At 33.1% G+C, this 18,407-nt stretch overlaps 1 protein-coding gene and 1 long non-coding RNA gene across 3 annotated transcripts in view; both read left to right on the forward strand.

Annotated features, from left to right (window-relative positions):
- The window catches only part of LOC139501244 (macrophage mannose receptor 1-like), a 58,951-nt gene that overhangs the window by 18,857 nt on the left and 21,687 nt on the right, over positions 1-18,407 (forward strand). The gene's annotated exons all lie outside the window — the stretch shown is intronic.
- On the forward strand, positions 1,367-17,408 carry LOC139501498 (uncharacterized). The gene is made up of 3 exons (XR_011658586.1): positions 1,367-1,405; positions 14,099-14,185; positions 17,159-17,408. It is a non-coding gene; the product is annotated as an uncharacterized lncRNA (long non-coding RNA).

Genomic DNA, 18,407 nt, shown 5'->3' on the forward strand with positions numbered 1-18,407 from the left:
CAGAGGCGGATTTAGTTTTTTTTTCCAGCCCCCCCCCCCCAACCCACCCACACTAATCTTGGAAAATGGGAGATTATATAGGGAATCACTGAAGCATGACTGGCAGGGACCCCCTCTTAGGCAGTCAATGGGTCCCCACTTATGAAAATTTCTGGATCAACCACTGCTTAGTTCTAGTTATCTTAGGTCCTAGTGTGAAATATAACCAATAGGAATTGGTCTTTTTAAACACTTCTATACATAGGCCTACATGTATACGTTTTGTCAGTGGTTGATTCATTACCGACCGTGCAAGGGCTGTATTCGTTAAAAACTTCCATTTGTTGGTTCATGCAATATTGAAATTATATTTACTCAATGCGCAGTTACTAGTTACTGAAGTTGATATTTGCTACTTTTTTTCTTTATTTCATATAATTGATTTTTTTTATTAATTTCTTCGAAAAATTTGTGGTGTTTAAATAGGGAATAGACACAGATACCTAAGCACATTTAACAAAAGAAATTGTGTGTAATGCCATCAATCTGTATTACCCGTAGACAGGATGTTCTCTAGAAAACTTTACGTTATACACACCGAAGAGTACACGCACTGTCGTAATGGAAAATTACTGTATGTTATAATTACCTGTAATCAGCTTTGAAACAAATCAGTTGACTGACCATGTCATTACTGTAACAGTTCAAACAGATTTTCCTCAAATCAAAATGGAATAAATATATGTATATATTCATTTTTATATCTTTAAAATTTAAAACTTTAATAAGTACACTTTGACAAAATTATGAAATATAACGAATTGAACAATTTAAAATAGTATTTTAACAAAGTTTAAGCTATATAATTTTACAACGATCCTAAAAATATCCAAACAAACGATAAATCTAACGATATGAACCTACGCAGTTTTATATTTATAAGACTGACTGACACACACCAGTTTGCTAACTCAGTGTGCTGGGCAAGGGTGCTGGGTGAGGTGCTGGAACTTGATATACTTGTATCATTAAGTTACAGTTCTGTTAAGATTTGACTGCCTTTTTACAGGGAATTTTTATTCTTACTGTTAACAGTTAGTATACACCGTTCCTGGCTTAGAATGATTCTCTGCTCAGCAACTGGTGCGTAATTAGCATTTTATTCAAATATCTTGTAGCAGTAAAAAACACAAATTAATGTATTTTTCAAATAGCTTTATTCAGCTTAATAATTATAGCGAAAAACAGCGAACATGGGGAAATAAAATGTTTTTAGTAGCCTTATTATTAAATCTCCAGGCGAGTGTGATCAAATAAAGAGGTGTTCCGTAATACTTGGAAAATTTTATCTGATTCAGGATCAATTCATCGGTTACACTCCCCCATCACCAGTGATTCTTTGTTTTTAGCTGACATTCTGAAAAAGGTGTGTAAGTGTTTACTCGCAATTTGCATGATTAATAACAGATATCGACTCGGTACCCGGACTACTGCAAAAAACTGTAGTGAATCTCAGAGGTGCTCCTACTCTCGGGAGAAATATATATACTTAGCCGGAAGTGAGATCGTGCAATTCGGGGCTTCCTGTTCTAACCCATGGTCTATGTCTGAGGTGTGTTACACAGCTCCTACAAGAAGTCTAGATATTATAGAAGCTACGCTAATCTGACAGTTATTGTTGGTAAGTTATTAGCAAGCCCACACAAACACTTCACTGGTGTCAGATGTAAAAGTCATTGACACAGGTGGAAAATAGTCTTTTCAACGCGAAACGCGTCGTGTTGAAATTTTGATTTTCGCGGGTCAAATTTGTCAATTGAACCGTGTTATCCCTGTGAATTAAACATTCACGCATTACTTCCACACCATTACCAATAAAACTTTGAACCATTGAATTGAATATACTCACTTCACTTGAATAAAGGTGAAAACAAACAAAATATAAACCGTATGAACTGAATTTCAGTTTGTACACGAAAAGGGAGACAATTATAAAAACAAAACCAGTTGTTACACGAAAAGGGAGACAATTATCAAAACAAAAACAAAAACCAGTTGTTACACGAAAAGGGAGACAATTATAAAAACAAAACATCAAAAGATTGAAATTCTTTTGGCAAATTTTTATTTAATCTGAGTCAGTAGTACTGGCCAATTATCAAAATTCAAAAATATGATTATTGAGACAGTAGTGCTGTCCTAATGTATGTTATTTGTTTAATTTAAACTAATAAAAGTATTAGAAATAGACATAATTGAGCAATTGGCAGATACTATTACAGTGTGTATATTTTTCTTTGGGGTATATAATAAAAGTATACCGCATTATATATTCAGTTTGTGTGATATACATGTTAGTAATTGAATATATATAAATTATTATTACAAAGCAAGAAAGATATTGGTTTGATGCTATAGATATTCAGAATAGTTATATTAGTCTAATTGTTGTACATTGAAATAAAGACTTACTATTTTTTCTACACATATAATTGAAAGAAAGATTTATTATTTTTTTATACACATATACTTGGTTATTATATTTATATTTGCTGTGTTTTTTGGTGTTATTTTTGTTGTAATTTTTTCAAACTATAGATATATATATATATATTTATGGATAATCATATTGATTAAAGTAAATTTTTTGATTGAGCATACTTGAGATAAAACATTAGAATATAAACTGAAATCTAGAAAAATAAATAAATAAATTTACATGATCGTGTCAGCAGTGCTGGCCGTGTTAAAATTAATTTAGGGGTATTGAGTGAGTCAGCGGTGCTGGCCGTATTTAAAACGTATCATTGAGTGAGTCAGCTGTGCTGGCCGTATTTAAAACGTATCTTAAAATTTATTTGATATAGAAGTAATTATTGTGTATTAAATAAAAGTGAAGATGTCGACAATTAACATCAATACTGCGACAAAAGAAGAGTTAATGGGAATTAGAGACATAGGGGAGGCCAGAGCCAATTTAATTATAAAAGCAAGAAAAATTAAAGGCGCCTTGACATTAGAAGATCTAAAGATGATAGAAGGTGTACCAAACACGATTTGGGACCCATTGATAAGGAATGGCACAGTTGAAGTTAGTCCAGAGGAAGAAACTCCAGAAAAGCAACCAACAGCACAAGGTGACACTTCTGCATTAATAGAACAGTATAAGACAAAGTTGTTAATTGCAGAACAAGACAAAGTTCATTCAAAAAGGGAATATACGAAAGAACTTGAAGATTTAAAAGTAACTTTTGAGAAGCAAGTCAAGCAACTATGGCGTAAGTCAGCAGAGATAGAGGAATGCCTTGCTGAACTCCAACAAACAAAAGATAATTTTCAAAGAGAAGTGGAGAAGGATCAACTGGAAAGGGAAAAAAGTCAAAAAGAGTTGAGTTTTGAAAATACACAAATTAAACAAGAAATGAGTGAGTTACAACATCAGTATGAGAGTACTATGGCAGAAAAAGAAGGTGGTTTTTCAGAACAAATGGAGAGCATGCAACGGGAACGTCAAACATTAATGGATAAAGTCATGGAACAGGCTCAAGAGATGGATAAAGAAAGAGAAAGGAGCAAGGAGCAATATAAGCAGATGAAACAAAGGGATGCAGAATATGGCAGGAAATTAACTGCATTAGAAGAGCAATTACAGCATTTTAAAACATCACGACTTATTTCTGAAAAGCTAGCTCCAGGAGATATATTTAGGGGTAAAGTAACTGAGATGTCAGCTAGTTCCTGGTATAGTGATTCTGCAAAGCTTAAATCCAGACAAACATTTAGCCCAGATAAACTTGGAGATTCAAAAGAAGAGGTTAATAACAATGGGAAAACTCCAACATCAGGGAAGGGAAAAGATGACTCGAGCTGTAAGGATGTTAAATCCAATCAACGTTCTGGACCAACACCACCAAAGCTAGCCATTTTTGATGGGAAATCAGAATGGAAGCCGTATTTCATGCAATTTAACCATATAGCCAGGAAGTATGAATGGTCTAATGAACAAAAATTAGATCGTCTAATTGAATGCCTCAGAGATAAGGCTCTGAAATTTGTGAGTACTCGCCAAGAGACCGTTCAAAAGGACTATGACGTGTTAGTTCAAAAGTTGAGTCAAAGATTTGGGAATAAAGATTTACCTCACACCATTAGGCGTCAATTGCAAGAGGTAAGGCAGTTTGTGGATGAGTCGATAGAGGAGTTTGCCGAAAGGATACAGGAACTAGCAACAGATGGTTATCTAAATACACCAGAGAATGTAGTTGATACTATAGCCGTTGACGCTTTTTTGAAGGGGTGTACGGACAAAAAAGCAGCGCTATTTGCCATGGAGAAAGACCCAAATACAATGGACCAAGCGTTACAATATGTTAAGAGCTCCATTCATAACCAAAAGATTTTATTAGGGTATAGAAAGCCAGAGGTAAAAAGGGTTCAGTTTTATGATGACTCAGATGAAGAAAGTACAGAATGTTTAGTACGTCAAGTCAAAACGGCAAATAATTCTAGTATGCAAGACTTACAGAAAAAGTATGAGACTATGGAAACAAGAATGGCAACTACAGAACAACATATCTGGACCATTAAATCAGACATCAAGAAGATTATCAACTCAATCAGTCCCAAAACCACTGCTGATCGCCAAAGGTCGCCTTCACCAAGAGGACGAAGTCCAACCAGAGATATACGGGATATACAATGCTATACGTGTAGGGAAATGGGCCATTACAGTACACAGTGTCCAAAGAAAAGTTGGTCGCCAATGAGACGCAACAGATCACCATCTCCAAATAATAATCTTAGAGAGGGGACTTTAAACGAGCAAGGACTGAAGATGTAGGTCGCTCATCAGTCCAAAAACCTCAAATAGGCCAATTATCTCCCTTTAGAGAATTGAAACCAGAGGTATTCGGGAAAAAACAGGTTACAATTAGTGACAGCAGTGCTGTTCATTGTAACTTGACAGACTTTAATAGTGGCCTTAGAGAATTAAAACCAGAGGTATTGGGAAAAAAACAGGTTACAATTAGTGACAGCAGTGCTGTTCATTGTAACTTGACAGACTTCAATAGTGGCCAAAAGGAAGATACAAAGAATGGTATTGATAATCCTCAATTACGTGAGGTTCAACTGTATCCAAGTGATCGAAATCCAGAATCCAATACTCTTGTGTTAGGTATTTCAATTAATGAGGTAACTGTAAACGCAGTAATTGATACAGCTGCCCAGGTCACACTTATGAGTGAAGAATTTGCAAAGAAACTTAAGCCTCCGGTAATTTTTAAAGGCTCGCTAATGTTGAAAGGTGCTGGAAAAGACAATAGCATTACAGCAAGGTACACAGAATGTGTTACAGTTAAGGTAGGGAAGACTGATACCAAGTGGAAAATTATAGTAGCTAAAATCAATGATCAAGTGATACTAGGATTAGACTTTCTTAAACATCTTGATGATAGATTTGACTGACTTGTCAATAACAATTAGAGGTGAAAAACATTTTATTAATGAAGTTAAATCAGAAAACAGTAGTTTTAAAATTTGCCGCATAACGTTGGAAGAGACTCTTATTGTTCCACCTAATTCAACTGTCAGACTACCAGTAAGATTGGCAGAGGAATTTAAAAATGAAGTGGCTATTCAACCAAGTAAGTCTTTGAATGGGCTGATTATGCCAAATATTTTGACCAAAGCTGATTCAAGAGTACCTATTATCCTAAACAATTTGACAGATAAGTCCATAAGTCTGAAGAAAAATCGCTTCATTGGTACAGCAATGGAAATTTGTGGGGTGATAGATGAGGAAAGGTGTGATTATGAGGACAGAGCATCAGTAAGGTCAGTTAAAACAGTGGAGAGGGAACTTAGAGACTTAAGAAATGAATGGGATGAAATGTATTCCAATTTTCCTGTACAATTAAAACCTTTATTAGATTCGTCAAAGGAAAATTTAGATTTAAGCGAAAATCTGAGATTGGCGTCACTATTGCTGGACTTTAAAGATACCTTCTCAAAACATGATCTCGACATTGGACATTATACCAAGGTTAAGCATAGGATCGACACTGGAAACTCAGCTCCTGTAAGAGAAAGAATGAGACGAACACCACTAGGGTTAGAAGAAGAAGAAGAAAAGCATCTCAAAGATTTATTAAATAGAGGAGTCATACAGCCATCATCATCAGAATGGAGTGCAGCCCCAGTACTAGTTCGCAAGAAGGATGGGAAGATCAGGTACTGTATTGATTACAGGAAATTAAACTCTATTACTCGAAAAGACGCATTTCCGATTCCAAGAATAGAGACCTGTATCGACACTTTGAGAGGTAGTAAATTTATGTCCTGTCTAGACATGGCATCAGGATATTATCAGGCTGAGATACACGAGGACGATAGACACAAGACAGCATTCATAACTAAATATGGACTTTTCGAACACATAAGACTCAGTTTTGGTTTATGTAACAGTCCTGCATTCTTTCAGCGGATGATAGAGTTAATTTTGACAGGTTTGACATGGAAAATATGTCTAGCATACATTGATGATGTTATTGTTCTGGGTGAAGATTTTGAAGATCATCTTGTAAATTTAAGAACTGTACTAGAAAGATTCAGGGAAAATAATTTGAAATTAAAGCCACAAAAATGCAAATTTTTCCAAAAAGAAGTTATTTTCTTGGGTAAACTGGTAAATGAGAAAGGAATAGCTGTTAATCCCTCTAGTAGAGAAGTTATATTGAATTGGCCGGTTCCTCTGACGAAGAAAGCTGTTGAATCTTTCCTTGGATTTACCAACTATCATAGGGAGCATATTAAAAGATTTGCCACCCTTGCTGAGCCTTTGTATGCTCTGACAAAGAAGAAAGTAATTTTTCAATGGGAAAAGCAACACCAGATAGCTTTTGAATCATTACAACAGGCACTTGTCAACTCAGTTACATTAGCATATCCAGATCCAAAGGAAAAGTTCATTCTAGATACCGATGCCTCCCACACCACCATTGGAGCAGAATTATTACAAGTAGCTAACTTTGTTTTTCCGTCAGCTTGGCCAAACTCAGCACAGCGCAGCGAATTCAGGAAAGATAACCATTTAAGATTCACCTTTGGCATTCATCCTAAAATTATAAGCTCATCATCAACTTCATCTCTGGAACATAATTGGACTGATCTTCAAAATTTATTAAAATCAACAAAAACAGTGGCAGTAGGAGAGATTGGTTTAGATGATTCTACCAACCCTTCAAGGAGAGATTTCAACCGACAAATTACATATTTTAGAAAGCAACTGTATTTGGCAGCAGCATTGAATTTAACTATCGTTATACACTCAAGAGGAAAATCATCACTGCATGAACATGTTTTGGCCATTCTAAGTGAAATATGCAAACCGGACCAATTAATTCATTGGCATTGTTTCACATGTTCCACTCAACTGTACTCAGCAGCCGTCAGTCAATTCTCTAACATTGTTTTTGGCATTACCCCATTTATTTTGAAGGACCGATACTCCAATATTGTAGAAATTGTGAAAACTTTTGGCATTACACGTTTAGTTTTGGAATCAGATGCTCCATATATCCCACTACATTCTCACACCATTGGAAATCCTTACTCCGTTCATGCAGTTGCACTTAAAATATCTGAACTTTTACAACAACCCATTGAAGATGTTTTCAAAATTACTACCGAAAATTCAAAGAAAATCTATAAATTACAGTGAGATATAAATACTTGTGACTTCTTATATATATGTACATATTTTTTATGTGGACCTATAGTAATATTACTTCTTTAAAAGGATTTAAAGAATGTTTAAATGATGGACATTTATATGTATATATGTAATTAAATTCCTTGGTGGAAGGAATGAGATAGGAGGATGAAGAATCAGGAGTAATTTATGTTATGCGGAATTCTAGTGTGTGACAGCTGTGCTGTCCATCTAGGATTTTGTGTAAGGATAGGAGGATAAAGAATCAGGAGTAATTTATGTTATGCGGAATTCTAGTGTGTGACAGCTGTGCTGTCCATCTAGGATTTTGTGTAAGAATAGGATCATCAAGAATCGGAGTAATTTATGGTTATGCAGAATTCTAGTGTGCGACAGCTGTGCTGTTCACCTAAAGTTTTGTGTAAGGAAGGAGATCGGAATGGTGAAGGAACATTCACAACCACACCTGTCATTCCGACAAGTCATTAACATTTAATAACATTGAATTATATTTTTAATATTTGGAAATTCGCAATAACGTGTTATGTATATCAAGACATGGATAAAAATGAAAATTCTGCGGATAGGAACATTACTGCAATTGCCTTCACAATCCCGAGAATGATCAACAAAAAGAAGATGACAGGGAGGAGTGTAGTGAATCTCAGAGGTGCTCCTACTCTCGGGAGAAATATATATACTTAGCCGGAAGTGAGATCGTGCAATTCGGGGCTTCCTGTTCTAACCCATGGTCTATGTCTGAGGTGTGTTACACAGCTCCTACAAGAAGTCTAGATATTATAGAAGCTACGCTAATCTGACAGTTATTGTTGGTAAGTTATTAGCAAGCCCACACAAACACTTCAAAACAATTATTCAGTTAACTGATTTAGATGGAAGGTGAACGGACAGAAAGTCGCAGGACAAAAAGTCACAGGACATAAAGTCACAAATTTGATAGGATAAAAAGTCACAAACTAAAGTAGCCTACGGAAAGTGATTTTTTTTAAATCAACTGATCTAAGAAAACTTAACCTCATTTTAAAGGCATTGTGAAGACATTTTCAAAACAGTTTCACTTTTATCAATACACATAATAACAACAAGAAATAGCAAATTTTCAAAATGGAAATTTTTTACTATTCTGGAAAAACTGTTTCCTCTCTTTAAAAAATAATAAAATATATTTTTTTAATCATTTGGGTTATAGTTTTGTTTACATTGCTTCTTTTACATCTTGTTAGTCAATTTCAATCCTCCATATTAAGTTTTTTGGTTAAAATAGAAGCATAAATCATGAAAATGTCAACCACTCTCATGAAATTATATCGTCCAAAGTCACATAACATGACCATAACTTTATATATTCCTTTTTTCAGAGCATCAGTTGGTATATTGAAAATGTAAAGTAAAACTTATAAACATTTGAATGTAAAGAAACAAAATATAAATATGAATATTACTCTTTATATACAAATGTATATGTTTAATTGTGTGTGTGTATAAAAAAGAAGATGTGGTATGATTGCCAATGAGACAACTCTCCACAAGAGACCAAATGACACAGAAATTAATAACTATAGGTCACTGTACGGCCTTCAACAATGAGCAAAGCCCATACTGCAAAGTCAGCTATAAAAGGCTCTGAAATGACAAATGTAAAACAATTCAAACGAGAAAACTAACGGCTGAATTTATGTACAAAAAATGAACGAAAAAGTTTAAAACAAATATTTAACACATCAACAAACGACAACCACTGAATTACAGGCTCCTGACTTTGGACAGGCACATACATACAAAATGTGATGGAGTTAAACATGTTAGCGGGTGCCCAATCCTTCCCCTGACCTGTCACAGTACAACATAAGAACGAACTATAAAAATCAGTTGTACCATGAGAGACAAGAATTGTTTTATCTGTCTTTGTATAGTCATGGTAGTTTTAGAATGTTCCCTTTTCATTAACATTCTATTTAATGAAATATTCTTATTCTTATATATAGCATGTATAGTAAATGCTTATGAATAAAAATAAACAACAAGCTTTAAACAATAATTATTCTACAGGACTAAAATACCTGTTGCACTGAAAAACAATGAAAATAATATAACATTATTTTTTATTCGAGAAATTTCAAACAAAATAATTATGTCAGATCACTGTAAATACTTGTACATGTATGTATAAAAGTAAAGTAAATTCATATCTGTATATCAGTTACAATTTTAATACAGTGAAATCTGTAAACCAATCTCATTCAGGACTGAAGTTCAAAATGCATTGAATGTGAATAGCATTCGAAGTGAACTGCCACTACTGCATGGATTCCTATGTATGTTTTTAGTTGAACATGTTGAAAATACATATATTGATTGTTTTAAACCACATTATTCAGTATCCTTACTATCTCATGTGCAAAAACAAGTGGTTGAACTATCTTTAAATCGCAATAAACTGGCTGTATAATGCAAAAAAAAACCTATCACCGCTGATTTACAATCAAAACTAAACCAAAAGTTGTCCATGCAAGGGAAATAACTCTGTATACACAAAAAGGAGGCTTATTTATAAAAATTAATTTTGATATGAACACAGCTATCTAGATTTATTTATTGGACCCAATTATTTAATTAATATATTAAACTTAATAAAAAAATACATTTAATGGCTGTATAAAGTTCCCTTGTATTTTTTTGAAACGAATGTAACTTTCAAACCCTTGTTTGTACCTCAAATATTTCATCGTATTCCCGAAAATTATAATATACTAAATCATGTATATTCATATAATATCTATCAAAAGCAATCAGAACCTTCTGAGACTTAACAAGTTAATAGAAGGCCGTAATTGGAGGTCGCCCAAAGATTTTATTTTTACACACATCTGGGAACAATTATTTAGGGTAATTTGGAGTTATCTCCCATTGGTTTGCCATCTCAGTGACAAACAAATTGTTGACAATTGGTTTGAATATATATGAAAAAGATCTTGAAATATTTTCTTTTTATTACATACAACTGACATACATTCATTTTTAATTTAAGGAAATTGCTCATAAAGCTTGATAAACATGATAAATGGAAATGTATTAGATTTTAATCTTGCAAAGGATATATTTATGGGGCCATATTTATTGGCAAATTGAAGCCATTTAAGTACCAAGCCACTTTGACATTTTGTTTTCATAACAATTATTTGATTATTATTGATATTTATTGAATAAATTTTAATTACTAAGTTGCTTCTTATATAAAACTTCAAGAAAAATACAAAAAAAAAGTGTTTTCTTATTCAAAGAAAAATAATCTCTAAACTGAATTGTGACTTTTTGTCCTGTGACTTTCTGTCCTACATTCAGATTGAATAGGGGTTTGGTTGACCCCGTCTCCCTCTTTCTAAGACTACTATCTCAGTGGTGAACTTAATGTTTTATGTATTGTGCTTGTCATATATGTATGTTGGATAAAAGCTCTAGAGCTTATGTTGTATTGTATGTATAACCAACTTTAAAAAAATCTTTTTTGTTAGCCCGTAACAACTGACAAGTAAGATTTAGGTTTCTTCTTTTTGTAATACAAACAATTATTACGCCTTGAAAGGATTTTTTTTTACTATGACGGCGTCCAAGAAAAAAGTTGAAATAGCTAACGTAACGGTACCCAAATTGCACCGAGTACCCAAATTGCACCTATTTAGCAAAACTAGCAGCGAAAATCTTACAAGATTTTCTAGAGACTAAACAATTTGGTTTTTTTATGATTTGATACTAAGCACATCTTTCAACATAGGTAAAACTATTTAGATATGCACAAAACGTTCACAGTATCTATCAACAGATGAAGTATTTACTGAAAAAGCAAAATGTACTGAAACGTCGCCATGCGACGTCATCAAAACGTCATCTTTTTCAAATGAGCAAATACAATATGTTACAAGTATCCATTTAAAAAATAATGAAGAGTAAGCATGGGACTAATATCCAATTGTTCAAAATATTTAAAGAAATTAAACAAAAGCTCTGTTATTAGACTTTTGACTATGTGAATTTAAGCATGGAAGCAATTTGGGTACTCCTCATTTCAGAATCATTGATGGTTTGGAGGTCAGTTTAGACCAATTTTTCTATGATTCCATATGGAATTAAAATCAAATTGGTGTACCTTTATAATAAAGAAGGATAGGGCTACAAAATAAACACAGAATGGACATTTTTGTTTTCATCATAAAAAAACGTAGATGAAAAAACTGTCAAAATAGGTGCAATTTGGGTACCGTCACGTTAGACACTAACTTTATATTGGACCCTAGTAGCTTTATATGTGCTTGTGGTTGCAAATGTAAATGCATGGATGCCTGCTACACTAGAATACATAACAACATGAACAAGGAAGCTTTGCTTTGCTCTTCATGGACTACGAACTCGTATTCATAATTTAAAACCTTCTGCCAATCAAGCGTAAGGGTCTTTGACAGTAACCAACACTCATCTCACGAGGCGTACCTAGTATGTCTTTTTATGTATATATATATATATATATATATATATATACAAACATTTATTCGTCATTGTGCGAAGTGCTCCTTTGAAGGAGGGATTTTCTAAACCAGAACAGAACAGAATAGCCATGCAAGACTTCATTATCATTTGGACTAATATTATGGCACATTTTGTCTTACCACAGGGATTTGTGTCAATTTATCTGGTTTTCTATCCTCTGACCTCATTTTCATGGTTCAGTGGTTATTGTTAAGTTTTTGTGTTTTGGTCGGGTTTTCTAATATTGTATGCAACATGTCAAGTATATTTGTTGTATGAAAATTTTTAGGGATGTACATGTTAGACTGGCATGTTTTATTCAATCTTGACCTCATTTTTATGGTTCATTGCTTAATGTTACTTTTTTGTTTTTTGGGCCAGTTTCTCTATTTTCTTATTTTCAAATTAGCAAAAGGTCAACTAGGTGCATATGTCTGACTGAGAAGTTTCATCTTACTTTATTTTCATAGTACATAGGACAATATAAAAAAAGAAGATGGGGTATGATTGGACAACTCCCCATTAGAGACCAAATGAAACAGAAATCAACAACTCAAAGTCACCCTACAGCCTTAACAATGAACAAATATGAAAAAGAAGATGTGGTATGATTGCCAATGAGACAACTGTCCACAAGAGACCAAAATGACTCAGACATTAACAACTAAATGTCACCGTACAGCCTTCAACAATGAGCAATGCCCATACCGCATAGTCAGCTTTAAAAGGCCCCGATAAGACAATGTAAAACAATTCAAACGAGAAAACTAATGGCCTTATTTATATAAATAAATGAACGAAAAACAAATATGTAACACATAAACAAACTACAACCACTGAATTACAGGCTCCTGACTTGGGACAGGCACATACATAAATAATGTGGCGGGGTTAAACATAATAGTGGGATCCCAACCCTCCCCCTAACCTGTGACAGTGGTATAACAGTACAACATAAGAATAAACTATAAAAATCAGTTGAAAAAGGCTTAACTCATCAGATGGACAAAAATACAAGTGGACGTGGCCAGGTACTTATACATCCCTACACAAAAAGACACAATGAACATATCTGAGAGTACTCCCAGTTATACTGCATAGTCAGCTATAAAAGGTCCAGAAATGACAATGAAAACAATTCAAACCAGAAAACTAACAACCTAATTTATGTACAAAAAATGGAAAAACAGTTAAATGTTACACATAAACAAAGGACAATCACTGAATTATAGGCTCCTGACTTGGAACAGGCACATATATTATGAATGTGGCAGGGTATAAGGAACTATGAAAATGTTTAGTTTTTGTGGTTTGGTTTATTTTCCGGATACTGTAAGCAATAAGGCCACTTTATTTAGTGAACGGAATGATTGTAAGATGCACATGTCTGTCTGTCATATTTTATATGACCGTGACCTCATTTTCATTGGTCAATGAAACACTGCATTGTTTATCATAATTATGCTTAAAGTTACAGGTAGATTATATTTGTAGGATATGTAACAATTGTAAGGTGTGCATGTCTCTCTGGCAGATTCATAAAACCATGACCGCATTTTATGGTTCTTTCGTCAATGCTAAGTTTTCTTGGTTTTGTCATTTTATCAGATATTATAAGCATAGGTCTACTTGTTGTACGGAATGAATACAAGGTGTCATATAAAAAAAGATGTCTGTTTGCCAAGGTTAATTTTACTAAGACCTCATTTTCATAAAACAATGATAATATTAAACAGCAAGAATGAGGATCAAGTCGAAGTTATATACAAATGAGGCAAAATTTTCAGTTGCCTACTTTTTATGTATTAGTATTTTTTTTTGGTCATTAAATGATATTGTTTACCCTTTTATCATGTTTATGTGTAGGGCAAGAATATTGAAGATAAAGGGAAACTATAAACAGAAGAAATTATCAACAAACATAGATTTACAAAGGTCAACAAAGCCTAAATGGTAAGTCCACTGTTAAAAAAAGTTTTAGCCCTTGAGTAATGATTAAATATTTATTAAAATAAGATGTGGTACGATAAATGAGAAAACTATCCATCAGAGTTCAATTAAGTGGATGTAACCATTGTAATTACTTATTAGAGGCCAATGATGACCTGTTAGTAATGAAAAAACTCAAACCCTATACATGATATTGTAATCTATAGAAGACAACGCTAACAAAATTTGAAACGAAGCATCAATTCAAACTTCAAATATACCAGACTAATTTATAAAAAAACAAAATATTATGAAAAACAAAAATGACGGATATGAAACAACATCAACCACTGAACTATGTACAAACTCCTGATATTGGACAGGCATATTATGGCTGGGTTGATATAAAAATAAGAAGCAGTCTGATTTCAAATAAGACTTTTCTCCAATAGAGATCAAATGACATTTAAGGAGGCTCAAGGGTATAAAAATTTCAGAAAAATATTAAATATTTTTTTTTCCTAACTAATTTTATTTATAACTTTATTAGTTTTTACTTTATCATATGGTACAGAAATCATTCTAAAAAATCAATTCGTTTTGGCCCCAGACAACTTTTAAAATGTATATATCATTGAAAAAGCTTCAAATTATCTCCCTTTGGTGCAGAAATGCCATTTTTTGGCATGAGAATTGTAATATCTTTTCCATCTCATCAGTGACCTATATTTTTTATTATCATTTTCAACTAACTTTACTTAAACTAAACTATTGTAAAATTTAAGCGATTTCTGTAATTAAGTTCTTTTTTCATTTCAAAATTACCTCTATTTCTCCTATTACACTGTATTAGTTCAACAGAAAAAAAAGTACCTTTACAAAAATGTATATATGCTTCTTTCAAAGGCGGATTGTGAGTGTGAATGAATGGTTTCCCCATTTTTTTAATTTAATTTTTCAATTTTTCTATAAAGTATAAGATAAAGTTCATTTATTATAGAAAATTATAGCATAACCCTATATTAAGAAAAAAAATTGATTGAAACCTGCGAGCCCCCTTAATTTAACAAAAATAGTTCACTGTAGAGCCTTTGACAATGAGCAAACGCTATACCGGACAGTGGTTTTAATAACCATGATAACAGCACAACATTTGAACAAATTGTAAAAATTTGTTGCAATGGGCTTATGTTCTTATGTTGTACTGTTATACCACTGTCCCAGGTTAGGGGAAGGTTGGGATCCCGCTAACATGTTTAACCCCGCCACATTATTAATGTATGTGCCTGTCCCAAGTCAGGAGCCTGTAATTCAGTGGTTGACGTTTGTTTATATGTTACATATTTGTTTTTCTTTCATTTTTGTCGAGCCTGCAACTTTTGTTGCAGAAAGCTCGACATAGGGATAGTGATCCGGCGGCGGCGGCGGCGGCGGCGGTGTTAGCTAACTTCTTAAAAGCTTTATATTTTAGAAGGTGGAAGACCTGGATGCTTCATACTTTGTATATAGATGCCTCATGTTATGAAGTTTCCGTCAGTCACATGTCCAATGTCCTTGACCTCATTTTCATGGTTCAGTGACCACTTGAAAAAAAAGTTCAGATTTTTTGTAATGTTGAATTCTCTCTTATTATAAGTAATAGGATAACTATATTTGATATGTGCGTACCTTGCAAGGTCCTCATGTCTGTCAGACAGTTTTCACTTGACCTCGACCTCATTTCATGGATCAGTGAACAAGGTTAAGTTTTGGTGGTCAAGTCCGTATCTCAGACACTATAAGCAATAGGGCTTGTATATTCGGTGTATGGAAGGACTGTAAGGTGTACATGTCCAACTGGCAGGTGTCATCTGACCTTGACCTCATTTTCATGGTTCAGTGGTTATAGTTAAATTTTTGTGTTTTGGTCTGTTTTTTTCATACTATATGCAATAGGTCTACTGTATTTGTTGTATGGAATGATTGTAAGGTGTACATGTCTAGCGGGCAGATGTCATGTGACCTTGACCTCATTTTCATGGTTCAGTGGTTATAGTTAAATTGTTGTGTTTTGGTCTGTTTTTTTCATACTATATGCAATAGGTCTACTATATTTGTTGTATGGAATGATTGTAAGGTGTACATGTCTAGCGGGCAGATTTCATGTGACCTTGACCTCATTTTCATGGTTCAGTGGTCAAAGTTAAGTTTTTGAGTTTTGGTTTATTTATCTAATACTATATGCCATAGGTCAACTATATTTTGTGTATGGAAATATTTTATGATCTTTATGTCAGTAGCGCAGGTTTCTTTTGACCATGACCTCATTTTCACGGTTCATTGCACAGTGTTAATTTTTTGTGTTTTGGTCTATTTTTCTTAAACTATAAGTAATAGGTCAACTATATATGTTGTATAGAAGCATTGTTAGCTGTACATGTCTGCCTGGCATGGTTCATCTGACCTTGACCTCATTTTCATGGTTCATTGGTCTGTGTTTAGTTATCTTGGTTAATGTTAAGTTTATGAGACAGTTGTAATAAAGCTTTATACTTAGGACTATCAACATAATATCAATGATTAGTATAGAAGGCGAGACATTTCAGCGTGTGCACTCTTGTTTTACAAAAATAAGGCTGTTAGTTTTCTCGTTTGAATTGTTTTACATTGTCTTATCGGGGCCTTTTATAGCTGACTATGCGGTATGGGCTTTGCTCATTGTTGAAGGTGGTACGGTGACGTTTAGTTGTTAATGTCTGTGTCATTTTGGTCTTTTGTGGATAGTTGTCTCATTGGCAATCATACCACATCTTCTTTTTTACATTAATTCAAAAGACTGCAACAAGGAACCAAACAATAACCAGTAATATGTAAATCATATACAAAGCACTGAAATAAGAGTACATACAATAGATATTTAAATGAAAGTTTATTAAAGTGTTCATAAACATGATAAAATAGCCATTTTATTGCTGTATTTCTCTTCACTGATAATTTTTGAGTTTTGTGTATTTGTAGGTCAGACATCTCGGTTTTCATGGTCATCATTCAACAGATCAATACTGAACAGAAAACTTGGAAGATGATATTTTTCTCAATAGTGCAACTTTTTTTATTAATTTGAAATGGAACGTTTTTTTCCTACATTAAATAGAAAAAGGAAATTTCAACATAATGACTATAAACAAAAAGGAGTCATACCATCACAATCATGGATGCTCAAGAACTTGATCATGTAAATGCAACAATGTAATTATCAATTGAAAAAAAATATTAGTATGTTGTTGTCCAAATGAACCTGCTTTGTCTTCTCATTTGAATCGCTCCATCCAATAAAGATGTACGGAGGAAGATCTTTGAAGAACAGATTGAAAAATGTTTTGTCTTAAGAATTGCGGGAATATTCTAGTGGATGAAATAATTTATTCACTTGACTCTTATATAGTGGACTGAATAATTGTACATAGCAAGCAGCGAAAAAGAAAACTAAAACTTTAACACAAAAAGTGTTTAAATTATAAATTTGCAAATATAAGCATAATATTATGTACACCACAAAGGTATATAATTCAAATTGTTTGCATATTCATGTATTGCAATGAAACTATAACAAAGAAAACCTTACTTCATGAAAAGAGTAAACTATTCAGTCAGAATATGAAATATTTTTTTCAGTTTTATTTTTCATTATAAAATAAACAAGACAAAGATTTCAAAACAATATTTTTTTATTTATTTAAACATGTCATCATTTTGTTTCAGTGAAAGAACTTTACTCTTTGACCTTAAATTTTATTAAACATTCCAAAATCAGAATTATAATCTTTATTGTCATATTAACAAATAAAACACATGTTTGTGACAAAATGAAAAAAAAATTATATTTATATATAAAAAATATATAAATTTTTTTACAATTAAAACTTTTTACTTCATAACAGCATTCATTGCAACATACACATACTGTATATTTATATCTATATATTTATAATTTGAATCCCATAGGATTTTATTTTGTCCCATGGGACAACAAATATCCCATGGGACTACAATTATCCCATGGGACCAAAAAAAATCCCATGGGATTTAACCAAAATCCCATGGGATAATGGTAAATCCCATGGGATTTTGCCCTGTCCCATGGGATATTGAAAATCCCATGTTTTTTATAAAACAAATAGCAAAATAAATATAATAGTAACAGTAAAAAACAAATGAAATTATTGAATCCCATGTAATTCCGCACATTTTGGTTATATACATGACA

This window comes from Mytilus edulis, chromosome 13, assembly GCF_963676685.1.
Source record: "Mytilus edulis chromosome 13, xbMytEdul2.2, whole genome shotgun sequence".
Classification (NCBI taxonomy): Eukaryota; Metazoa; Mollusca; class Bivalvia; order Mytilida; family Mytilidae; genus Mytilus; species Mytilus edulis.